The following is a 27112-nucleotide window of genomic DNA, read 5'->3' as shown; positions in this document are numbered from 1 at the left end:
GTCAGAGGCGGGACCAACTTGCCGCGCAGGCTCCTTACCGCGGCTGGAAGCCCGGAGAAATGGCAGCAGCGGTACAGTCAGGGAGAAGAGCAGGTGAAGGGCTGGGCGGAGAAGACTTTCGGGCTCCAACACGGGGAGTGTGGCCGGGGGCGGGGGAGGACTTCCGGCTTCGTCGGGACGTGGGCGGAGCGCGCGGGGCCGTGAAGTAGGATAAGCGAAATGACCTGTTGCGGCGTGAGGGGCGTATCTAGGCGACAGGGGGCGTAGACAAGATGGCCGCACGCATGACCCTCGCATCCTGGTGGCAAACAGGGGTTTCCGCTCTGGGAAATCTTCGGATAAGGTCGGGCGGTTAAGTGGAGCGTGGGCGCAGGGGAGCGTTACCTAGCAGAGAGAGCAGGAATCCTTTTCTACACATTACCATGCGCTGCAGTGGGCTCCGGACCCGGGATAGCTGTCGGCCCCTCTAGAGAAGGCCAGTCCCGGCGGGGCTTCTCTGTAGGATGGAGGAGAAAGCAGCAGGAAATCACTCCTTCCCTCATCTAATCCTGTTCCTCCGCTATGAGAGTCTCCAGAAAACCACACCCCTCTTTTGTGCATTTAAAAGAGTTTTGTGCATTTAAAAGTAGAACAGGTGTCCCAGAGAGTTTGGGAAGTGAGGGGCTTGCAGTTTCAGTGATCGAGTCCTACCAAACTGGGATTCAGTCATATCTGCATTGTTGATCTTCTCCCTGATTATGCCAAGGGCTATGGACAGATTCACAACCACTCTCAGAGCAGAGGATCAGCAGCTATGTCTTGTGGCCGTATCTAAGCCTTCTCTACTCCTCAGTTCTATTGTTTTTCTTTTGTGTCCAGTCCTGGAGCTAGAGGGGAAGAGTCTACCAAATATAGATGTTGTTGGTGGCTGTGATTCTTTGTGGCATGAGTTAAGAGCTACTGCTCTCAGACTTCTCTTGTGGTCCAGTTGCAGGGGGCACGGGTTCGATCCGTAGTCTGGAAACTAAGGTGCAGGGAGGCCAAAAAATAAAGTAAAAGCTACTGCTCTAAGGATGCTGGAAAGCCCTTGTTATTAATGTAATTTCCTCTTGTTTATTTTTGCTGAAAAGCTTGAAAAACATGGGGAGATAACAAAGATGTGTTCACGATATGTTGAGTAGGATTCATTCTCTGTCAGCCACTGTAAACCACATTGCTTTCTGCTTCCCCTTTTTCCTTTGCTGACAACCTGGTCATCTCCACTGTGCTGTTTAAAATTCTTGATGGAATATGGAGGGAACTCGGGAATCTGGTGAAACCTTTCACCCTACCCATAAGCTGCCCCTGCACATCCCTCAGAACGGTCTCTATTCTCAGCCTGCATATAAGTCCACAGCTTACCAAAGTTCATTCATCTGCTTTCCCCCCTCCCCGCTTAGTCTCCCTTCTGGGCCCTAATAAAGAGCTACACTGTTCCTGAGTATTTTGGAAATGAAAACCTTTCAACTTTCTAAGGCTTTCCTGATTTACTCAGAAATTTAAACTCAGTACCAGGTCTAAAATTCATCTAAAGGCTGCAAGAAGTTAAGAGCACCATTGCTGTGCTTGTGCACATCTGCCCTGATGTTCCTGGAGCTAGGCAAAAGGCTGCCACCACTTATACTTGGAGTACAATAAGAGTTGAGTTCCTTTTGACTAAATATGAATATTGAGGACATCTGATGGAAAGAGGGAAATTCCACTGGAGCAATTAGTTGCAGTGCGTTAAACAATTATAAACTTAACTTTTGATCCCATATTGGGATCATAATCTTTCTCAGTCAAGATAAGGAAACATAAAATTAAAATTTCAGAGAATTGGAAAAGGCTGTCTTCCTTTGTAAATCAGAAGGCAAAACGTCAACAGTCCATTTGATAAGAATCAAGAAATTTGTTTTCAACGTAATTAGAACCTTTAGTTGGGTTATTTTTTTCTGTTTTGCGAAGTATAAATGGTTTAATCAGGCAGAGTTTGAGAGCCAAGGCATTTAATAAATAATCTACAAATTATTTTAAAAGGCTTTTGGAATCTATTTTCATTCATGGATTTCTGTCTGCAAAACAGCAGATAAGGAAGGTGTAAGTAAAATCTAAGAACATATATAAATAATCAATGATAGCAAAGGGGATGTAGCACAGAAAGCTTACCTTCCCTGGGGTCCATCCACGTCATGGGCACATCTTTCCTGTGCCTGTATAACAAAATACAGCTTGAGATTACTGTACATTTATACATTTCAGGATTCACCCATGGCCTAGTTAATAATGAGTATCAGTTTACTTTTAATGCTAAATTTTGCAGTTTATACTCTAGGTGCAAATTCATAAACATTTTTCTGATAAGGATCTTTCTGAAGCATATATCTTGACATAAATAATCTCTTGTATTGTTACAGGTATTGTAGCCTGTGCTGTGCTTAGTCACTCAGTTGTGTCTGACTCATTACGACCCCATAGGGTGCAGCCCATCAGGCTTTTCTGTCCATGGGGATTCTCCAGGCAAGAATACTAGAGTGGATTGCCATTACTTCGTAGAGGGTATCTTCCCAACCCAGGGATCGAACCCAGGTCTCCTGCATTGCAGGCTGATTCTTTACTGTCTGAGCCACTAGGGACGCCCTAGCATTAGCTAAATTTTCTATTGGGATTTCCCTGGAACCCTCCTTGCCCCTGACCTTTCATGCTCCCTTCCTTCCTTGATTGCATTTGACTTCCCTTTCTCTAGGCCTCCCTAATCACTCCATTTTGTTAGTCTCCCTCTAGATACCTGTTACCCCTGGGGGAGGGGATTTTGCTTCTCTTTCTAGCCTCATGTCTCCTTAGCACCAGCGCTGCATTGCCAACTCTCCCTAGACCTCTGCTCTTGCCTGCCACCGCCCCAGTACCTCAAATCCAGTAGGGTTAGCAATAAGAGCACTATCTTTCCCTCGCCTACTGTGCCAGGTTCTGTTTCTCTGTTCAGGGATTCATCCTCGTTCTACCATGAGCTAGACTATTCTACCGTATTCTCTCACTTGAATTATTGGAATTTCATTTCAAACTCCACATACCCAAATCCAATCTACAGATTTCCCACCCAAAACCTTTTCCACACACAGCCTTCCCGTCTCAGTTCATGGCAACTCCATCCTTGCATTTGTTTAGGCCAAGAATCTGCCAGTGTTCTTTGACTGCTTTCTTTCACATTTTACAGGCTGTGCCCCCAAGATACAGCCAGTGCCCAACCACTTCCCACCACGTCCACTGCAGCGTCCTTAGTTGTAGCCCCTGGATTATCCTGAATGGGGTCCCTGCTTCTTTCTTACTTTCTGGTCATTTTCCAATGGGCCACCCTGAATTATATTTTTTAAATGTATATGAGATTAAATTCCTCCTCTACTCCAAAAACCTCATTGTGTTCCCATTTTGTATAGAGCAGTAGTTCCCAATCAGAGGTGACTCCTGTTCTCCTGGGGACATCTGCAATGCCTGAGGATATTTTGGGTTGTCACAGTTGGATGGAGGGTACCACTGGTATCTAGTAGGTAGAGACAAAGGATGCTTCTAAACATGCTACAGTGCAGAGACCAGTTCTTTACAACAGACTTATCTAGTCAAAAATGTCAACAATGCCTAAGCTGAGAAACCCTGAGAAAGAACCTTTACAATGGCCTAGATGTCTCCTTGATACGGCATCCGCTACCTCTGGACCTCATCTCCTACTACCCTCCTCCTGGTTTACTCCACTTCTACCATATTTACCTCCCCCTTCCCCATACAAACAATCTGAAGGATGTTTTCCACATGATCGGGACCTCTATTGTTTATGGCTTTCCTTCCTCTGTCCTTCTGCCTCTAGGTTATTAGATTTCTGCAAGCTGCTGGGGAGCTGATCAAGATTTTAAGCTAAAGATGGTGATGAGTCACCTGAGGGCCATTCTTCAAGCCTCTCCATGCAAGACACTGGAGAAGGTTCCAGATTCCGAGGTCCACATCTGCAAGGCCTTGCAGCCTCTACACCGGCACTTACAAATCCTGGAACCGAGTCTGTGAGTACATGGCTTCCTGGACAGAGCGGAAGCCTGGTTGTTTCCTAAGAGTCATGTGTGTTGAGTGTGTGCAGCTCTGATGTCAGTGGCATTCCAGACTGGGATTAGATGCCTTGAGGAGAATACCCCATTATTTCTCTGTTAAAATATGGGAAGTTTTCCCCCTAACTTTATTGAGCTACAGCTGACCTAAGTCTGAGGCACACATCATGATGATGTACTCTGGAACATTCCATCCCTCATTAGAAATTGCAGAAGAGTTACTTGTAGCTGACCAACTGGCCCGTGTGTGGGAGGTGGCAGATGGTCTTCCCTGACTCCATGGCACTGCTGCCATTGGGTGCTCATTCCATGCTGTTGGGGCTGGACTGTGCACACAGATGTTGCATGGCATCCCTAACTGTCCCAAGACCTCCCTAAAGGTCCCCTGGAGGCAAAGTCACACTGGCACAGAACCCCTGGGATGATAGGAGAGGATAATGTGTGTGATGGTGGAGACATGAGTTTAATGCGCTGGTTAAGTGTATCTGCCAAATAGTTATTTTCTATATTTTCTACTATTCACAGTGAATTCACACAGTTTTCCAATGTTGGCTTGCTTCCAGATTGTAGGTTTTTCGACTTTTCCTCCTTGGGCTTACTCTCTCTGACCTTATTTGCACATTAAAAAAAGAATTTATGAGCAATGCCAATCTAGCTAAATCCATTGCCTTGAAACTGCTTCATAAATATATTTTTATTGTAAGTTTATTTTGTTTCTTCCATCATTGACTGTGTTCTCATTAAACCAAACTGGCCTGAGTCATAATAAATTTCTGGTTGCTGGGTGTGGCTTCCTACCAGCAAGCCCACATCCTCCCCAGAATGGCTTCTTCTCAACACTGGCACTTTGCGGTCTAAGGCTAAAAATGGGGAAAAAGCAGTCATATTTATCTAGTTACTAAATCTTGTGTGTGAAGGTATTCCTTATTTTCTTGTTTATATTTACAGAAAGTATTTACTTTTTTGTATTTACACAATGATGAAAGTAAATCAAGTATGCTCATGTCTTTAGGATAGTTTGCTCCTTTTAGTGCTGACAAAACCCCAAAAGTAGTGGCTTAGGTAGGTGGGGGAATTCTGTTTTTTTAATAAACATTATTTATATTTATTTTTATTTGTTTATTTGGGTTTTAGTTGCAGCACTCTGAATCTTTGGTTGCAACACATGGGATCCTTTTTGAACAGCATGTGGGATCTAGTTGGAAATTGGAAATGCAGGATCTTAGCCACCAGACCACCAGGGAAGTCCCAGGGGGACTTCTTTTGGTTAATTTCCCACATCAGATGAAATGTTCTTATTTGTTACTTACTAGAAGAAACGGGTGAGACTCACTGTTTGATTGTGGTTTTCACATATTACACTGTGCCTCCTTGTTTCACCCAAGAGAATGTTGGTCTTTGCTGCCCTGGGCCACTGAGCATGTCCTGTTTGGATATCCTGGTCCCTCATCATTTGGTTAGGAAGACAATACTCATTGATTCTGGAGTCTTAGTACCCCAGAGGAAGGCCAATACACTTGTGATCCAAGACCACTAGGGGTTAGTTAATGTTCAGAGTCCTTAGCGAGCGCCTCCCACACAGCGAGAACTCAGTACTGGCAGCTACCTCCAGTACCACAGTTGTCATGTCATCACCACCATCATCATGTCATATGCTCAGCAGCTCCCTCAGATGTCTGACCATTTTCAGGATCTGGGGAGCACAGCGAGGACTGACTGAGGAGGAGGAGGGTATGGCAGGTTGAGAAGCAGCGTTTCACTGGGGCCTGTGCCCTGTGCTCTACCTTCACTCCCCATCAGGCCCAGGCAATCACTGGTGTGAACTCAAACTGCCATTTGCTGTGATCTCAAGTTACAGACAGTAAATGTTGACAGTCCTAACCCTGCGGATTGGTAATATGATAAAATAAAGATAAAAGCCTGCACCAGTTACCCAAAATGAAAAGAAAATCAATTACATTTCATGTATCACCTACCTTAATTGAGCCTAATTTTTTGTCTGATAAAAAACATTTAGGTATGAGATCTTAGACCATTGGGAAATAGGTTTAATAATACTAATTTTTAATTTAATGAAATATAAAGAATATCATCTAGAATGGAAATGGTACAGATTTGTTACTATTCTATTGATTCTTAACATTCGTGATCTCCCTTGTTTTAGACAGAAGAGGAACATTTATTTTTAAAACAAATTGGAATAGAATAGCAATGTATAAAATGTAGCTATTAGCCACATGTATGTATTTACATGTAAATAATGTATTCAGATCGTATGGCCACCTGTGGAAATTTTCATTAGCAGAGAAACTTCTATTTGACAGGACTGGTCTATATTATAACTGAACTATGTTAGAAAACTGTTCTATTATTTCTCTAATTAATTTTGAAGAACACTAATAAAGCCTGGAGAAAAGCTTGTTTTGCAGTGTCTTCACAAAGAATTCCATTATTCCCCTGATAATATGGGCTGGGATACCCAGACTATATTGTTTTCTATTAACTTTCAAATCATCTTGAGAAACAGTGGACACATTAAGAACCTTTTGGATTTTATTAACAGCCTCAGGGGTATCTGCAGCTACAGCGCCCTAGCAAATAGCCCTAAACCGACCACCAGGAAGCATGGGCCTTAGTCTGCTGTGGTGGTAACTACGTGTGATGATGTGGTTACCTGGGCTCAGCGTCAAAGTGCCTCTTACAGCCCTGATGCTCTAACAAGGCAGTCTGTGATTCTGTGACCATCCTCAACAAAGTCACATGGAGGGTCCCTGTGTACACCCTCACTGCAGTAGCCCTAGGCCCACTAGGATGGCATTCAATTTGATGAGGAAACAGCATATCTCAAGAAAAAGGACAGTACAGGGCAAGATACAGGAGAAAAGGTTAATGACAGTTTAAAGCAGTAATGTCCAAAAGATATATAATGCAAGCCACATGTACTCTTCTGATTTAATAGTCACACTAAGTGAAGGATAAAGAAACAGGTCAAATTCTGAGGTGGCACAGGGGTAGAGAATCTGCCTGCCAATGTAGGAGCCACAAGAGATGCAGGTTTGGTCCCAGGAAAGAACCCTCTGGGGTAGTAAATGGCAACCCACTCTAGTGTTCTTGCCTGGAAAATTCCATGGACAGAGGTGTATGGTGGGCTTCAGTCCATGGTGTCACAAAGAGACACAACTGAGCATGCACACATGTGCATAATATACTCAGTATATCCAAAATATTATCACTGTAACATGTAATCAATATAAAATTAGTGAGCTAGTTTACATGAGTAAGTCTTCAAAGCCCAGTGGGGTAGCCTATACCCTACATTTTCAGCACATCTCACTCACTGACCAATGGGAGTAACCTCGCAAGGTTCTGGAATAGCGTGGAAGACCAGAGTTTGGGAAGGATGAGAAATAAAATTAGATGGGCATGGTGGGTTCCTAATATGAAAACCTTGGTGCCTGGACACAGAAGTTTGAATTTCACATAGTCTTTAACATGGGAACAACATAATAAAGGTGGTAATTTAGGAAAATTGATGGATGGCAAAACATAGTAGAGGGTAGTAATGTTGCAGGAAAGGGGACCCCTTCCAGGGCCCGAAACTGGGCTCTTGTCTAACTCTCGGAAATGAATTGTTTGAGGAGACACACGTGCTGACAAAGCAAGAGATTTTATTGGGAAAGGGCACCCAGGTGGAGAGCAGTAGGGTAAGGGAACCCAGGAGAACTGCTCTGCCGTGTGGCTCGCAGTCTCGGGTTTTATGGTGATGGGATTAGTTTCCAGGTGGTCTTTGGCCAATCATTCTAATTCAGAGTCTTTCCTGGTGGCGCATGCATTGCTCAGCCAAGATGGATGCTAGCGATAGGGATTCTGGGAAGTGGACGGACACACGGTGTCTCCTTTCAACCTTTCCCGAACTCTTCTGGTTGGTGGTGGCTTATTAGTTCCGTATTCCTTATCAGGATCTCCTGTCATAAAACAACTCATGCAAATGGTTACTATGGTGCCTGGCCAGGGTGGGTGGTTTCAATCAGTGTGCTTCCCCTAACAGTAAGAGAGGAGGAAAAGTGAGCAAAAGGACTTTTCTTCGAGGAAAAGTGTATGGTGTAGGGTCCTAAACTAGGCTGGTGGTCATGGGCTGGGCAAAGAAGAGATAAACCTCAAAGATCCTTAAGGAAAAAACAATGTGCTCAGCAGAGTAAAAGGAAATAAAGGTAAAACAGGAAAGAACCTAAAAGGTTGTTGCTGATCCTTGAAAGACGCCAGGATTCTTGGCCTCCAGAGGAGAGGAATTTAATCCAGGGCCAGTGACGAGGCTTGACTGCTCAGAGCTTTTGTGTAATTAAGTTTTATTAACTTAAAAGAGATAGAGAAAGCTTCTGACAGAGACATCAGAAAGGGGCAGAAAGAGTGCCCCGCTGCTAGTCTTTAGCAGGAAGTTATATACTTACTAGCAGGCTGCTAATAGAGAAAGGAAATGTCTCAAAACTGAGTGGCATCAGGCACATCACCCACAACATCCATTTTGAGATAACATTGGCACAAGGTGAGTCATCCCGGGCCCTAAAACGACTGATGTGAATCTTGAAGAAAGGCAGGTTTCCAAGTAAATACATAATCTCATTAACACAGCTTAAGAGAACATTTGCATGAGTAAAACATACTGGTTTGTCAAGTGGGTTCTGAGTCTTAAGCAGAATAGACCTGAAGAAAGAGGGAGTCTAAGGTAAATACATAGTTCATTAACATAGCTTAAGAAAAACATTTCCATAAGAAAAACACATTGGTTAGCTCAAGGTTTGAGAAAAGTTTAGTTCGAACCAGGTGTTGTCATGGCAACACAGAATTTTAAAGGAAACCACCTTTTAATTTCATATAGAGAAGGGAAAAACATCTGACTCTTGTAGTTTGTTTCTTCCTGCTGCTTAAGAGAGAGAAAAATGTCTGACACTTGCAGCCTATTTCCTCCGTTTGGGGGCCCCTAGCCTTCCTGCCTGTTATCCTCTCAAACCTGTCCCAGAATGGTCTTTATTTTGTACATTCAGTCCACAAGCAGTGGTTAAAAGCCAGCTAGGGGGGAACTAGAGGGGCAGCAGATAAGTATGCATACATGCATATAATTATCATTATACCTGTGGTAATAAACGTTTTGAAGGAAAAGATCAGAATGCAATGATTAATAAGAGGGGATTGTTTAAGAGGATAATCAGAGAGGTATGGAAATGACACTTGCTGAAGAGGCAAGAAGCCAAAAATAGGAGCCAAACCTGAACTGAATGAGGGGAAATTGATTTCTGAGGAGGAATAGGAATTAAGGGGCTAAGGCAGGCATGATGCTGAAAGACAGACACCTCAGAGGCAGGAGCTGAAGGTGGCACAAGCACAAAGTAAAGCACAGCCAGGACCAGTCAGGTACGTAAGGACTAAAGGCACGCACATCTTCACTATGGAGTCTAGACGGATTGTGTTGCTCTTAGCACATAAGTGAACTCTTCCTAATGACAGTGTGGTACCACCCCTTAAACCTTGGTTGACAGAATCACTAGCTCTGTTTATTTCATTTTCCCCACAGAAGAAGCTGGAAACACAGGCTCCATTAGAGCATATAATCACCTTCCTACTTGGAGGGAAAGTCTGAGCAATTAACCAAGAAATCATTTTAATTTCTACTTTGTTAGAATACAGGAAGAGAGAAGAGAACAAAAATGTTAATTTATCTTTAGTAAAACAAGCCCGGGCAAAAGCTGGCTTCACTAAGAGGATGGTCACCAAGGGTTCCCTGATAGTTGTAGGGGGTTGGGTTGTAGTTGTCTGGATTCCTAAAGGAGGAGGTGAGTGGGAGAAAGCCTGGAAGCTAAACTTGTGAACTGAAGGGCGTGAATTGATGAGTGTTATGACCATAAAAGAGCTACTGAAGGAACAGGCCTGGTTTCCTCAGGCTGCTGTTTGTGTGGGTGAGGGAGAAGATTCTAGGCATTTCCTGAACAAAGTGGGGGCCAATTAAAGGTGAAACAGGACATCGTCTTAGGGATCAGCTCATCATTCCCATCTTCCCTAGTCTCCATGGGAGACAGACCCTCACCAGCTGGTTTTGAAGGGTGTGAATGCTTAAAGCCTCAGCACCCCTCTGGGCATCTCAGGGGAAATGTCAGGTCTCTGCTGGCGGTCAGCTTTAAGACTGACTCAGGGCTGTTCTGAGGGTTTCTGGAAGCTTTAAAATACCAAACTAAAAACTAACCAAATACAGCTTTTTAACCCAACAATAGCATTTGGATAATCCATGCTCAGATGAAAGGGCATTTATCAAATTAGGAGCTACAGGGCGCAATAAAGGGGAAGGAAGACACGGCTCCTGCCTGTAAGGAATCTGCATTCCAATCCAATAATAATATGATTATATGGTGCCAGTTCCCCCCATTTTTCACTTTAGATTTCTGAAACAGAAAGTTCTCCTGCTCTCAAGTAAGTTCTTGTTCTTCAGGAGTTACTTTATAGCGAGGGAGAAAACCCACAACGTTGGGTTCAGACCTCTCTAGAGAAGAGATGATCTGCAGTATGTGAAAAGCTGAGCAGAAAAAAGGGAATACCCTGGGTTTGCCTGTTGCTTTTGGCTCTAGACCAAGATTTCTCAACTTTGGCATTACTGATATTTGGGACCATATAATTCTTGTGAAAGCCCGTCCTGCTACTATGTAGGATGTTTAGCTGCATCTCTGGCCTCTAGCCACTAGATGTCAGTAGCACCCTCCTCCAGTTGGACAACTCAGTGTCTCCAGACATTGCCACATGTCCCCTGCGGTCCCCATAGCTCCCTCCCGTGAGAACCATTGGGCTAGAAACTGCCTTGGCATGCTCTGTGTCTCTACTGCGGGCCACTTGTAGGATTCCGCTTGGGGCAGCTATCTCAGGAAGAGAACCATGTCCCCTGTAAGAGGAAACCAGAGGCAAGCCTGTTTTTTTCTGACAAGTGGAGTACCAGTGACCCTGCCATGCACAGAGGGGTTTGACTAGGCTGCAGCTGCCTTGTCACTTTCTCAAATCCTCAGGCTCGTTCTCAGCGGTGGGATGAGGTACAGAGGGGCACTGGTCATGATTTATCTCAATTCATATTTTGTCTGGTTTTCCTGCTGGTCTTGGTTCTGCCCATCCATGCTGCTTCTAAAGGACAGAGTCCTGGACGACCCGAATTACGCACATGGAGTCTGTCCATCACATGTGCATAGCTCTCTTTATTATAAGGAATTTGTTGAGATTTCTCAGAGACTTGCCACAAAGACCTGGCGCTTGACTCTGGTAGAAAAATCAGCACCGGTGATGCCGTGTGAGACAGAGTGTGCGTGTACCCCTGAACTTACAGTGTCATAGCTACGCAAGTGACAGACAGAACTCCACGGACCTTAGCAATGCTAGCGTCTGGCCAGGCTTTGCAGGATGTCTGCCTAATCCTCACAGCTGGCTCCTATAAGACGTGAACTCAGAGGACACACCTCCGTGGGCCCATATGATCCCCGCAGTGAGGATTCCAGTTCGTGGGCCTCTCCATGACAGCCCTGATGTGCTTTCTCCTAGTGCACCCGCTCTGGGAGAAAGTGGACCTGGCCCCGGCGGGTGAGCGCCAGTCGCCCATCAACATCCGGTGGAAGGACAGTGTCTACGATCCTGGCTTACAACCGCTCACCATCTCTTATGACCCGACCACCTGCCTCCACGTCTGGAATAATGGGTACTCTTTCCTCGTGGAATTTGAAGATTCTGCAGATAAATCAGGTGAGAGCCAGACCTGTGGTCTCATCCGGAGTTAAAAGGACAGCTTCATGTCAGCACAGGCCACATCACACAGCCCCGGGAAGTCTCTTGGTAGCTGTGGTATGGGACTCATTGGACTTACTTCTTTTTTTCATTGTGAAATACACATGACATTTACCATCTTAGCTTTTTTTTAAGTGTACAGCTCAGTAGTATTAACTACATTCACACTGTTGTACAACCATCACCACCATCCATCCTTATAACTGTGTACCTATTAATAACTGCTTATTTTTCCCCTCCCTCCAGCCACTGGCAATGAACATTTTACTTCTGTTTCTATGAATTTTGACTATTGGGTGCCTCATTTAAGTGGAATCATACAGTATTTGTCTTGTAATGAGTGAATGAGTTCATTGAGCATAATGTTTCAAGGTTCATTCATATTGTAACATGTATAAGAATTTCACTCCTTTTAAAGAGAAATATTCCATTGTATGTACAGTTGATCCTTAGACAACATGGAGGAGCACCAACCCTCTACAAAATTGAGAGTCCAAGTAAACCTTAAAGCCAGCCCTCCGTATCTGCAGCACCTCTGTATCTGCAGAGTCACGCAGCTGCAGATTATGTAGTACTGGGATATTTACTTAAGGAAAAAAATCCACGTATAAGTGGACCTGTGCAGTTCAAACCCATGATGTTTAAGGGTCAGCTGTATATACCACATTTTGTTTATCTCTTCATCCATTCGTGGCAGCTGCCTTTTGGCTATTGTAAATAATGCTGCTGTGAATATTGTGTTCACATGTGTACAAATATCTTTTCAGGATGCTGTTTTCAATTCTTTTGAGTATATACCCAGAAATAGGATTGCTGGATCCTCCTTGGACTTCTTTGAGCGTACTTTTTTCATTTTTATGAAAGTGTCTCTTTTCATTTTTATTCATGTTTCCATCTTCTAGAATAAGTAGTATTTTCTGTTAATACATATATCTCTGTGTATAGGTTGTATTACTGATGTAGAAGATAGGGCATGAAGTTTAAACTTTGCTAGAAATTTATTTCCTGTGTGTGTTGAATATGTGGTAATCCTCTGCTAACTGACTTGACAAATAACGTTTATATTAAATAGCAATATTACTTAGATTTATGCATGGGTTTTTTTAAAAAAAAATACATACTACAGTACTATATCATCCGTTGTTGGTTGAATCTACAGACGTGGAACCAAGGATGAGGAAAACCAACTGTAAAATTAAATATGCTGATTTTCAACTGTGAGGTGGCTGGCACCCCTAACCTGTGCGTTATTCAAAGGTCAACTGTACAGAGCAAAAGGCTAGTCAGGCAAGAAAAAGATTTGGTCACCCAGCAACATGTATTTTGTCATTCATTGATTTATTTATTGATTCAACATTTACTAAGTGCCAGTCATGTGGCAGACATGGCACTAAGTGCTAGGAATAACAACTTCATTCTTGGCCTCCCAGAATTCAAAGACTAGTGAGAGAAACACACAGTAAATTAGAATTATACAGCAAATATGATTTGAAAAAGAGTTTCTAAAAATACTGTGGGACCACAGAGGAGGGTGTGATATAGACTGTTCAGAGGAGTGTATGGTGATTTCACTAAGGAGGGGACATTTGTGTTGGGTATTGAAGGATGAATAGGCGTTTGCCAAGAGGATTAGAAGGGCATTCCAGACTGAAGGAAAATCATGTGCAGAAACAGATGTTAGAAAGTGTCCAAAACCCAGTGTGGCCAACATGAGAGTGTATGCTGTGGGGATAAGCAGGAAGAATGGTGACCACTGAAGATTAAGAGGGTAGATGGAAGGCAGTCTTCTGACTGCCTAAAAATAACACTGGTTATTTTTAAACAAAAGAATGGTATAGTATGATATCATCTAAATAATTGGTCAGTTGCTTCATTTTTTTGACGTTAACCCAGGCAACAGTACAAGATTAATCTACATGGGAGATGATGGGAGCCTGTGGCAATCAAAGGAGAGAAAGCAAGTTTTAACAAGCATTTTAAAAATAAAAGCAACAAATAAAAATAAAAGAACTTGGAGTCTTCTTCAAATGAGAAGAAGGCAAAGTTAACCGTGATCTTGTGGTGTCTCACTTGGGAGTCTCTGGGGTGGCAATGCCAGAAAGTTCATGAATGATGGACAATGGATAATTTGTAGGGAAAAATAGGGAGCATGTAAGAAAATAAAATTTCTTCTTACAACTTTTCTGCTAATTTAATTTTAAATGTTACATTAAAAATAGAAACACATTTCAACGGTTATGCCTCAAAAAAGGAATGTGTCTTCAATTCCTGTCTAATTCCCATAGGAAGAATCTGTTTCTCTCAAGACAAGCATCTTCTCTCCTTTTGATGCAAATGAGTTTTGGATTTTAGTATTTCCTGCAGATCAAGATGAGAATGAATAAATACTGATCCCTCACTGAAATGTTACTCATTTTACTATAAAATTTTTAAAATGTTTCTCCCCAGATAAATCCTTTATTCAAAGTAATATTAATTGCTGCTCCATTAATTGCATAAGTTTCTTCCTATTCTTTGTTTCTATCTCATTTTGCATCATATTGTCATGTTTTTACCAGTGGCTTTATTTTAGGTAAGGAAACATGTTTAAATAGTATAGGCTGAATAAGGCCAGCAACTTATTTTGGAGTGATCCTATATGATCAGGCACTAATTCGTTTAATGGTGTTTCAGCTGCACTTGGTACATCAGAATGCAATCCAATTTGAAAGGTTTGAGGGTGCAGCAACTGGAAGAAGATGGTTTGGCTATGGTAGGAATATTTTTAAAGGTAAAAAAATCTTACCAAGTTTAAATGATGTGTTGCATTCTAGAATGAAAAGATAAAACATTAGATATTGTTATTTACTTTAAGAATATGGGGATCAATACATTGGTATGATAAACAATGGTTAAAAGATTGTTAAGAATATATTTCAAATGGTATAAAACTAGGCTGTCCAATATGGTAGCCACAGGTCATGTATGGCTGTTGAGCACTTAAAATGTGGCTACTGTAAGTGAGGAAATGAATTTTAAATTTTATTTTTATCAATTGTCATTTAAATTTAGGAACTGACAATTCAGTTATTGGAAAAGTTTAGAATGTCTGGAACAGCTTGGGTATGTTATATACATTTTCAAGTGTAAAATATACAACTCAAGTGTAAAATATACAAATCAAATATTTCTGATAAAAGTTTAGCATACAACCCCAAAGCAATTTATAGATTCAACGCAATCCCTATCAAGCTACCAACAGTATTCTTCACAGAGCTGGAACAAATAATTTCACAATTTGTATGGAAAAACAAAAAACCTCGAATAGCCAAAGCGATCTTGAGAAAGAAGAATGGAACTGGAGGAATCAACCTACCTGACTTCAGGCTCTACTACAAAGCCACAGTTATCAAGACAGTATGGTACTGGCACAAAGACAGATATATAGATCAATGGAATAAAATAGAAAGCCCCAGAGATAAATCCACACACATATGGACACCTTATCTTTGACAAAGGAGGCAAGAATATACAATGGATTAAAGACAATCTCTTTAACAAGTGGTGCTGGGAAATCTGGTCAACCACATGTAAAAGAATGAAACTAGACCACTTTCTAACACCATACACAAAAATAAACTCAAAATGGATTAAAGATCTCAACGTAAGACCAGAAACTATAAAACTCCTAGAGGAGAACATAGGCAAAACACTCTCTGACATACATCACAGCAGGATCCTCTATGACCCACCTCCCAGAATATTGGAAATAAAAGCAAAAATAAACAAATGGGACCTAATTAACCTTAAAAGCTTCTGCACATCAAAGGAAACTATTAGCAAGGTGAAAAGACAGCCTTCAGAATGGGAGAAAATAATAGCAAATGAAGCAACTGACAAACAACTCATCTCAAAAATATACAAGCAACTCCTACAGCTCAATTCCAGAAAAATAAATGACCCAATCAAAAAATGGGCCAAAGAACTAAATAGACATTTCTCCAAAGAAGACATACAGATGGCTAACAAACACATTAAAAGATGCTCAACATCACTCATTATCAGAGAAATGCAAATCAAAACCACTATGAGATACCATTTCACACCAGTCAGAATGGCTGCAATCCAAAAGTCTACAAATAATAAGTGCTGTAGAGGGTGTGGAGAAAAGGGAACCCTCTTACACTGTTGGTGGGAATGCAAACTAGTACAGCCACTATGGAGAACAGTGTGGAGATTCCTTAAAAAACTGGAAATAGAACTGCCTTATGATCCAGCAATCCCACTGCTGGGCATACACACTGAGGAAACCAGAAGGGAAAGAGACACGTGTACCCCAATGTTCATTGCAGCACTGTTTATAATAGCCAGGACATGGAAGCAACCTAGATGTCCATCAGCAGATGAATGGATAAGAAAGCTGTGGTACATATACACAATGGAGTATTACTCAGCCATTAAAAAGAATACATTTGAATCAGTTCTAATGAGGTGGATGAAACTGGAGCCTATTATACAGAGTGAAGTAAGCCAGAAGGAAAAACAGAAATACAGTATACTAACGCATATATATGGAATTTAGAAAGATGGTAACAATAACCTGGTGTACGAGACAGCAAAAGAGACACTGATGTATAGAACAGTCTTATGGACTCTGTGGGAGAGGGAGAGGGTGGGAAGATTTGGGAGAGTGACATTGAAACATGTAGAATATCATGTAAGAAACGAGTTGCCAGTCCAGGTTCGATGCTCGATACTGGATGCTTGGGGCTGGTGCACTGGGACGACCCACAGGGATGGTGTGGGGAGGGAGGAGGGAGGAGGGTTCAGGATGGGGACACATGTATGCCTGTGGCAGATTCATTTTGATATTTGGCAAAACTAATACAATTATGTAAAGTTTAAAAATAAAATTAAAAAAAAAAAGTTTAGCATACAAATTCACATGTGCTATATGTATTAAAATTAAGTTCACCTATGTTTTGTTTCTTTTTTAACTTTTTTAGTACGACTTGTAGAAACTTTAAAATTACCTCTGTGGTTTGCATTATATTTCTGTTTTTAAGCACTGGTATAAAAGGACAAAAGGAGATAATAATAAATACCAGTTAAAAATGTGAAATTTGTTAAGAATATATTTTAAATGGAGTAAAAAGATAAAGGCAAACAACTATGAGAAATCATCAGGAAAGGAACTAACATTTACGACAGTTGCTGAGTGCTTCGTTTATCTCCCATAGAAGGCTCTCTGGCAGACCCTCATCTCCATGTTTTAGATGAAGAAAGTAAAGCTCAGTGAAGTTAAGTGCTTTCCTGCCAGGTCACTCAGCAACTGGAGAACTGGATTGGAGCTCTACAGACCATACTCTACACAGGATCTCTGAGCTCCTACAGGTTCCACAGGTGCAGGCCTCCTGCAAGCTCCCTGCCTTAGTCCACTGTGGATGCTGAGTGTTTAAAGGGTACCCAGGTTTTATTTTAATCAGGTGTGGTAAAACACACAGACATGGAAATGGCTATCATGGAGGAAGAATTTTATTGTACTCACAAATACCTGAAAAGAAGAGACGTGGCATGCCATGTGGGGACACATGGGGAATCTCCAGGGGTGGTCAGGAGGCAGAGAGAGCAGGGGAATACATGGACAGAACCTCTGTTGTGGTTTCCATGGGAAGGAATGGGTAAGACAACATAAGCAGGCTTAGGATTGGCCACTTTGGATAATTTCAGCAGGCTCTGGGCATAGAGGCTTTCCCTAGTTGTCTGGTATGTGGCCCTGGGGTTATTAGGGCAAAGGAATAGTGACTTACAGTGTAAGAACCCCAAAAAGGAAGTAGTCCGGGTCTGATTGGCTGGTTTGCATATGAAAGGTGTGCTCCCTGTTGTTCTCTCTAGCAATTAACTAACTCTGGGAGAGGTGATCCCTCTAGCATTAGCAAGACCTCAGCTATCAAAGCATAAAATATAGAAACCGGAAAACATGGTTATTGCACTAAGGCTTCTCAGGACTCAGGGGCCTGAACTGAAAGCTGCGCCTTACTGTGCTCTGGTTTGCCCTGAGAGCTTCCGCCTCCAGAGCCCCTGTGTGCCAAGCACCAGTGAGACCCAGAGAAGGAAGCTGATGGAGTAAAAGGACACCTTTTCCTTTTCCCAGACGATGAGTTCCAGCCTATCAACAAACAGCCTGCTCATTTGTTTTGTCCACTTTCATTCAGTGATGTTTATAACATTCTGAATTGTATGGCTGAGTCCCTTTGATGTGCACCTGAAACTCTCACAACATTGTTAACTGGCTATACTCCAATACAAAATAAAAAGTTAAAAAAAATACACACAATATAAAATGTAAAAAAATAAAGAAATTATCAATTTAATTGCAGTTCCAGTACTGTGGATTGCTTTTAGGTAGTCACCAATCTGATTTTAATTTACATTCTGTTACAATTCTAGAGTGAGATGTCAGTTGTTTTTAATATTTTCTCATTCATTGTTCTTTAGTTAGGCAAACATCATAAAGAGCTACAGAAACTGAGTATTTTGCCATCAATTAAGCACAAGGTAATTTTTCCCCTCTAAATCACTTGAGATATACTTTATGTTTCAATCTCTGAGTGGAGACAATAACAGCGCACTTTGAATTGGGAAATGTAACTCACCACAGTGTAACTGAGGTTCTCTTTGAAAGTCGCCCCTTAAGACAACTTGCCATTTATGATGCTTCTGTTGAGAGAGCCCCTGGCCCTGGGACACTCTGCAGGGGACAGAAGTGATCCTGTCAGTGGGCACGGATGGCTCTGCTTTGACTGCCATGCCACTGAGCACTCAGGAACTCAGAAGCATAACGAGTCCCCTTCTCGGCCCCAACCCGTGCTCCTTCTCAGTCCTTGTGCAAATCCTCAGGGCAGCCTTCTGGAGTCTAGCTACCCTCCCACAGGCAGGGAGCAGAGAAAAGTTTGATAGACACTTGGTTTGTCCAGCTTTACAGAACAATTGCCCACATCTTTCAGGGTGGATACCTCTGTCCATCCCAAAGATTAATTTACATTGCATTTTAGAAATGAGAATTCCATTAGTTTCTCTTGAAAAAGAGAGGCCTTCTTATTTATGCACCAGCTACCACCTAACACCTCCCACTGAGGACTATACAAGTGTCAGTTATGTCTCAATTTTTTTTAAAAAAGTCAGTTATATCTAAACTTTAAAAAGAGAGATACGTAGTTAATTACAGGAGCAAAGCATGGGCATGATGCTGTCCTAAGGTGTCCGGAGGTAACTGGAGCTCCTCTGGACCACTGCTGGTTCCCCAGATTCCCCTGGTACCATCACCTCATCATCCAGTTCCTGAGTGGTTTTCACCACAAAGAGATGCCCTTGTGGATTATTTGATTCTTCCTGCCTGATGCTCACCTGCCTGGATTACAGGACCTATTCAGGGTCCCTGACTAACCTGCCACTCTCAGAATCTGTCACCTGGAAGCAGCCCATAAGAGGTAGATCATGAACAGGTATGTTCTTCTTACATTTCTATATTAAGAAATTCTAGTCTGCCCCTTTAACACAAGGCTGGGCTCAAACTTTGACATCACTTTTTAACATCTTATAATGCTTCTTCTGCTGCTGCTGCTGCTCCTAAGTCACTTCAGTCATGTCCGACTCTGTGCAACCCCATAGACTGCAGCCCGCCAGGCTCCCCCATCCCTGGGATTCTCCAGGCAAGAACATTGGAGTGGGTTGCCATTTCCTTCTCCAATGCGTGAAAGTGAAGTCGCTCAGTCATGTCCGACTCTTAGCGACCCCATGGACTGCAGCCTACCAGGCTCCTCCGTCCATGGGATTTTCCAGGCAAGAGTACTGGAGTGGGGTGCCATAATGCTTCTACATTTTTAAAAAAAATATGCTAACACCTTGTCTCAGTTTGGACATATATTTGGAGAGTCCAAAAACACATTCAACAAAATCACCATCTATTGTTTTAAAAATAAAACGGAAATGAAAGAATTCCCTAACCTAATAAAGTAGATTAATATCAGCTCAAAAGTAAATAGTATGCCTAATGTGGAAAGGATATCTACTAACGACACTATTATTAGCATACTAAATGTTCAATTGAATTAAATTCTGGTAGTAGCCAATAAAATTAGATCAAAAAATATAAAGGAAATTACAAAAAAGTGGAGTGCCATGTTAATTTATAGAAGTCAATTCCTTTGACATATAAAATCACAGAAGACATAATGGAAGAAAGAACCCTACTTACAATGCAAACTAAAAAACTAAAATACCTTGCAATGAATTTAACATAAAATGTTAACCAAAACAACTGTAAAACATTCCTAAGGCACACAAAAAAACTTGAACTAATACAATCCATACCATTTTATTGAATAGGAAGACATCATAAAGATGCCTTTGATGTCACTTCTCCTTAAATGCTTACTCTTGATAAATTGCTTTCCATTAATTTTATGTGGTCCCAATAAATATACCAACAGTAACATTATGGGAGGCTGTCCTGTGCACTGTAGGATGTTTAGCAGCATCCCTGGCCTCTACTCACTGGATGCCAGTAATAGCCCAAAGTACTGACAACCAAAAATGTCTGCGGGCTTTTTTTAATGTCCACTGCAAACTCAACCCTGGTTGAGCACCACTGATATATGCTAATCTCCAATATTAGCTGACCAATGAAATCCTTTACCTCTTGGTGCCTGAAAGAAACCTAAGTCTAAGAAATTGGATTTAATTAATCAACATGTTGATTTACCAGTAAAAGCATGTGAGTGACTCATAAGTACCTTTAGCTCACTAGCAGAAAACCATAGATTGTTGGAGGGTCTTTGTTGGGAAGGATGCATAGAATTGGAATCCAAGACAGTGTTGTGAGTATCAGTGGGTCCAGCCCTTCTAAAGCAGCATTTGGAAGTGTTTCCTTGAACATACTAGGGCCACCAGAAACACACACAAATGGTGAGGCAGTTCTTCAGAGCCTCCTTTGTCACCTTTTAATTCTAGTTCTCTTGCTTTTTCTACCACATCTGCAGCTGCTTCCTCCACTTAAGCAAAGAACCTCTCTTAAGTTATCCCTGATGATTGGAATCAACTTCTTCCAAATTCCTGTGAATGTTGATATTTGGACTTCTTCCTATGAATCATGAATGTTCTTAATGGCATCTAAATGGTGACTCCTTCCCAGAAGGTTTTGAATGACTATGCCCAGATCCACCAGAGCAATCACTATGACAGCTCTAGCCTGATGAAGTGTATTTCTTAAATAATACGACTTGAAAGTCTAAATTACTCCTTGGTCCATGGGCTGCAGAATGGATGCTTTGTTAGCAACACTGATCTTGTTATATATCTCCATCAGATCTCTTGGGTGACCAGGTGCATTGTCAATGGGCAGTAATATTTTGAAAGGAATCTTTTCCTGAGCAGTAAGCCTCTAGGCTTAAAAAAACATCCAGTGAACCATGTTGTAAAAAGATGTGCTATTATGCAGGCTTTGTTCTAAGGGCCTTGGAATTTTCAGAATGATAAATGAGCATTGGCTTCAACTTTGAGTCACCAGTTAATTAGCTACTAACAAGAAAGTCAGTCTGTCCTCTGAAACTTTGAAGGCAGGGACTGACTTCTCTCTAGCTATGGAAGTCCTGGGTGGCATGTTCTTCCAATAAAAGGTTGTTGCATCTACACTAAAAATCTGTTGTTTAGCATAGCCACCATCATTAATTACCTTAGGTCTTCTGGAGAACTTGCTATAGCTTCTACATCAGCATTTGCTCCTTCACTTTGCACTTTTATGTCACACATATGGCTTCTGTCCTCAAACCTCATGAACCAACCTCTGCTAATTTCAGACCTTCCTTCTGTAGCTTCCTCACCTCTCTCAGCCTCCACAAATTAGAATCAGGGCCTTGCTTGGATTAGGCTTTGGTTTAAGGGAATGCTGTGGCTGGTTTGATATTCTATCCAGACCACTGAAACTCTCCACATCAGCAATAAAGCTGTTTCACTTTCTTATCATTTGTGTATTCACTGAATTAACACTTTTAATTTCCTTCAAGAACTTTTCCCTCACATTCACAACTTGGCTAACTGGTGTAAGAGGCCTAGCTTTCAGCCTGTCTCAGCTTTCAACATGCTTTCCTCACTAAACTCAATCATTTCTAGCTTTTGATTTAAAGTGAGATACATGACTCTTTCACTTGAACACTTAGAAGCCACTGTAAGGTTATTAATTAGCCTGATGTCAATAGTCTTGTCTCAAAGAAGAATGGGACTGGAGGAATCAACCTACCTGACTTCAGGCTCTACTACAAAGCCACAGTTATCAAGACAGTATGGTACTGGCACAATGACAGAAATATAGATCAATGGAACAAAATAGAAAGCCCAGAGATAAATCCACGCACATATGGACACCTTATCTTTGACAAAGGAGGCAAGAATATACAATGGATTAAAGACAATCTCTTTAACAAGTGGTGCTGGGAAAACTGGTCAACCACTTGTAAAAGAATGAAACTAGAACACTTTCTAACACCATACACAAAAATAAACTCAAAATGGATTAAAGATCTAAACATAAGACCAGAAACCATAAAACTCCTGGAGGAGAACATAGGCAAAACACTCTCTGACATACATCACAGCAGGATCCTCTATGACCCACCTCCCAGAATATCAGAAATAAAAACAAAAATAAACAAATGGGACCTAATTAACCTTAAAAGCTTCTGCACATCAAAGGAAACAGCAAGGTGAAAAGACAGCCTTCAGAATGGGAGAAAATAATAGCAAAGGAAGCAACTGACAAACAACTCATCTCAAAAATATACAAGCAACTCCTACAGCTCAACTCCAGAAAAATAAATGACCCAATCAAAAAATGGGCCAAAGAACTAAATAGACATTTCTCCAAAGAAGACATACGGATGGCTAACAAACACATGAAAAGATGCTCAACATCACTCATTATCAGAGAAATGCAAATCAAGACCACTATGAGGTACCATTTCACACCAGTCAGAATGGCTGTGATCCAAAAGTCTACAAATAATAAATGTTGGAGAGGGTGTGGAGAAAAGGGAACCCTCTTACACTGTTGGTGGGAATGCAAACTAGTACAGCCACTATGGAGAACAGTGTGGAGATTCCTTAAAAAACTGGAAATAGAACTGCCTTATGATCCAGCAATCCCACTGCTGGGCATACACACTGAGGAAACCAGAAGGGAAAGAGACACGTGTACCCCAATGTTCATTGCAGCACTGTTTATAATAGCCAGGACATGGAAGCAACCTAGATGTCCATCAGCAGATGAATGGATAAGAAAGCAGTGGTACATATACACAATGGAGTATTACTCAGCCATTAAAAAGAATTCATTTGAATCAGTTCTAATGAGGTGGATGAAACGAGCCTATTATACAGAGTGAAGTAAGCCAGAAGGAAAAACACCAATACAGTATACTAACGCATATATATGGACTTTAGAAAGATGGTAACAATAACCCTGTGTACGAGACAGCAAAAGAGACACTGATGTATAGAACAGTCTTATGGACTCTGTGGGAGAGGGAGAGGGTGGGAAGATTTGGGAGAATGGCATTGAAACATGTAAAATATCATGTATGAAACGAGATGCCAGTCCAGGTTCAATGCACGATACTGGATGCTTGGGGCTGGTGCACTGGGACGACCCAGAGGGATGGTATGGGGAGGGAGGAGGGAGGAGGGTTCAGGATGGGGAGCACATGTATACCTGTGATGGATTCATTTTGATATTTGGCAAAACTAATACAATTATGTAAAGTTTAAAAATAAAATAAAATTAAAAAAATAATAAATAAAAGCTTCCCCCCCCCCCAAAAAAAAAAATAGTCTTGTCTCAGGAAATAGAAAGGCCTGAGGAGAGGGAGAGAGATGGGTAAAAGGTGGTTGGTGGAGCAGTCAGAACACACAATATTCACCATTAAGTTTGTCATCTTTTATGGGCATGGTCTATGGAGCTCACACCCCAAATTCCAACAGTAACATCAAAGATCACTGATCACAGATCACCATAACAAATAAAAAAATAATGAAAATGACTGACACATTGCAAGAATTACCAAATGTGACACAGAGACACAAAGTGAACAAATGCTGTTGGAAAAATGGTGCTGATAGACTTGCTTGATGCGGGCTGCCATAAAACTTCCATCTGTAAAAAACTCCCATAAAACCTCAATTTGTAAAAAAAAAAAAGAACACGCAATAAAGTGAAGCACAAGAAAAGGAGGTCTGCTTGTATTGGGTGGACCACGTGGCGAGGGGGTGTTGAGGAACAGAGTTTGCTCAAGATAAACTGCTGCTGCTAAGTGCGTCAGTCGTGTCCGACTCTGCGACCCCATAGACGGCAGCCCACCAGGCTCCCCGTCCCTGGGATTCTCCAGGCAAGAATACTGGAGTGGGTTGCCATTTCCTTCTCCAGTGCATGAAAGTGGAAAGTGAATTCACTCAGTCATGTCTGACTCTTCAAAACCCCATGGACTGCAGCCTACTAGGCTCCTCAGGCCAGGGGATTTTCCAGGCGAGAGTACTGGAGTGGGGTGCCATTGCCTTCTCCGCAAGATAAACGAGTGGCAGCTAAAACCAGAAAGAGTATTTCTGTCTCCCTTCAAAGAAGATAAGGTTGAAAAGCCAAGGCTCAAGAACAGCCAGATAAACAACAAAGGACACACAAATATGATTTCAAGACGGGACAGAGTTGATGATTGGGGAATTGCAACTGTCGTCTAATCAGTGTAGATTAGCCCTGAAGAAACTGCAGAATTGCTGCAACAATTTTAGTGGGCGTTGCAGCATAGTGAGACTGGTGGGCTTTGGCATCAAGGACATCTGGTTTAAATACTGATGCCCTTACTTTCTAACTGGTCTCTTTTTTATCTGCCATGTGATAGCAGAAACAGTAAGAATTAGTGTCTATTACACAGACGACTGCTTTGTATACATCATCTTATCTAATGCCTACTGTAATACTATGTAGATTTTATTATCATCTCTGTTCTTCAAATGAAGTAACTGAGACTCAAACATGGAGAGGAACTTATCTTACAGGATGGGACAAGACTGGTGAAAGGAGTGGACCTGGGACTTACTTCATCTTCCCAGACTTTGTTCAAAACATATATTTGATTCCTACTGAGTGTGTACATTTAAGATCAGCAAAGTAAAACAATTATTAGCTCTAACATTTCTCAGTTCATTTACATTTCTATTTCCAAGACAGTTCACTCATTTGACTGAGACTTTACAAGAACGTGAAGTTTCAGTATGTGAAAACTTTGGCTGAGCCCCATCCCCTTAAGTGAAAAACTTCATAGAAACTCAAATCCACTTTTCTTTACTATTGACCTTATGGGAAGAGAAATATAGCCAGAAGGAAATCAAGTGAATTTACTAGTGACTAGTCAACTGTCATGGAGAAGGCAATGGCACCCCACTCCAGTACTCTTGCCTGGAAAATCCCATGGATGGAGGAGCCTGGTGGGCTGCCGTCCGTGGGGTCGCTAAGAGTCAGACACGACTGAGCAACTTCACTTTCACTTTTTACTTTCATGCACTGGAGAAGGAAATGGCAACCTACTCCAGTGTTCTTGCCTGGAGAATCCCAGGGACGGGGGAGCCTGATGGGCTGCCGTCTGTGGGGTCGCACAGAGTCGGACACGACTGAAGCGACTTAGCAGCAGCAGCAGCAGTAAACTGTCGTGGAGAAAGGAAATGGTACCCACTCCAGTATTCTGGCCTGGAGAATTCCATGGACTGTATAGTCCATGAGGTCGCAAAGAATCGGACACAACTGAGTGAATTTCACTCACTTCATTCACTAGTCAACTGTAAACATTAACTAGGGTTCAGTGTCCTGAGTCCTTGACTTGGCTTTGTTACAACTACAAGATTATCATCTCCTTATAGGCAAGGGCCACCCATGTTATCTCTGTACATCTCTTCCACAATACATTCTAGACTTCCTATCACAGAATGCATGGTCAATAAAGGAATGGAATAAGATATTTTTACCTCTCTGGGCCTTGGCATCTGGAGAAATGGATACAGATCATTGTTTAAAGTCCCTTCCTAAGATAACAACATTAGAGCAGTCCATTTATATAAAAGATTCATGAATCAATTCTACTACATACATACAAGTCTGAAATTGCACTGTGTCTGTGACTTTCCTTTTATAGCCCAAAATGCCAGGTTGCATAGAATTAGCACTTTGTAACTGCTTTTTGATGGTGATGCTTCTTTACACTGATACAGCATTCCCCAGTGTCTAAAGCACTTGTGTGTACTCTCTTAACTTTGTCTTCCCATCAGCATAACTATTTAAGAAAATACTATCCTCATTTTCTGTATGTGACTGCATCAAGGCACTCAGCCAATAAATGCTAGGGCCTAAGACTGGGACCCAAAACCAAGAGTATCGATCCAGTGTTTTTTCAACTAAAACACACATCACATCATCAACGTCATCATCATTCCCATTATCACATCATTCCCACCATTAAAGCCATCACCATCATCACCACCATCCCCCATCACTGTCACCACCATCATCATCGCCATTATCATAAAGCTGACCAAAGAGCTAAAATACCCACTTCCAGCCTGGGGCTAGACACAGATCTAGTACAGATGTCATTGTCAAGTATATGCAGTTTGTCTTAGTTGCCTTTCCACCTACCCAACTTCCTAATCGTTCTCTAAAAGAAAAAAATCACTTTTCTAACTCTTTTCCTTCCACAAACCTCTTATTTCACAAACTGCTATTCTCAACTAGATGGTAATAGAGAAAGGAAGCAATCTCCTCAAATTTACTTCCCGAAAAGGCAGCAGTTGTGATGACATGCTGAAACCTGCTGGTTCAGGCTTGCAAGAGGAGACTGTTAAATATTCAGAAATTTCACAGTGGATAGGAAATCAGCAAATGCTACGAATCAGGGTATTGTTTTTTTTTTTAGAGAGAAGGCTGATTAGCCAGTTCACCACTATTACAGTAAACAGCTGACCTAACAAGGCCTCTTGCTTTTTAAAATAGGTGTTTGTTAACTAATAAAATCTCAAGCAATAGGCCAATGAATTGGAGAAGCTTCTGCACTACTGTGGCAATATCTGGATGGAAAAGTGATCTTTTCCAGCATTCTTTAACAACAGAAATGGGTTAAGCTCATCTTGGATCATAATTACTATTT

At 41.7% G+C, this 27112-nt stretch overlaps 2 long non-coding RNA genes across 2 annotated transcripts in view; one reads left to right on the top strand and one right to left on the bottom strand.

The window, feature by feature from the left end:
* Window positions 1–5: 5 nt before the first annotated feature.
* On the top strand, window positions 6–13942 carry LOC133242092 (uncharacterized). Its single transcript, XR_009734764.1, has 3 exons — window positions 6–93; window positions 3857–4046; window positions 11655–13942. It is a non-coding gene; the product is annotated as an uncharacterized LOC133242092 (long non-coding RNA).
* LOC133242093 (uncharacterized) overlaps window positions 1563–27112 on the bottom strand; it is a 110152-nt gene continuing 84602 nt past the window's right edge. Inside the window, exon 5 of the long non-coding RNA XR_009734767.1 lies at window positions 1563–2210. This is a non-coding gene — a long non-coding RNA (uncharacterized LOC133242093). The remainder of the gene's footprint in view (window positions 2211–27112) is intronic.

The sequence above is a fragment of the Bos javanicus genome, chromosome X, assembly GCF_032452875.1.
Source record: "Bos javanicus breed banteng chromosome X, ARS-OSU_banteng_1.0, whole genome shotgun sequence".
In the NCBI taxonomy this organism is placed as follows: domain Eukaryota; kingdom Metazoa; phylum Chordata; class Mammalia; order Artiodactyla; family Bovidae; genus Bos; species Bos javanicus.
This window is presented reverse-complemented; position numbering and strand designations above follow the sequence as displayed.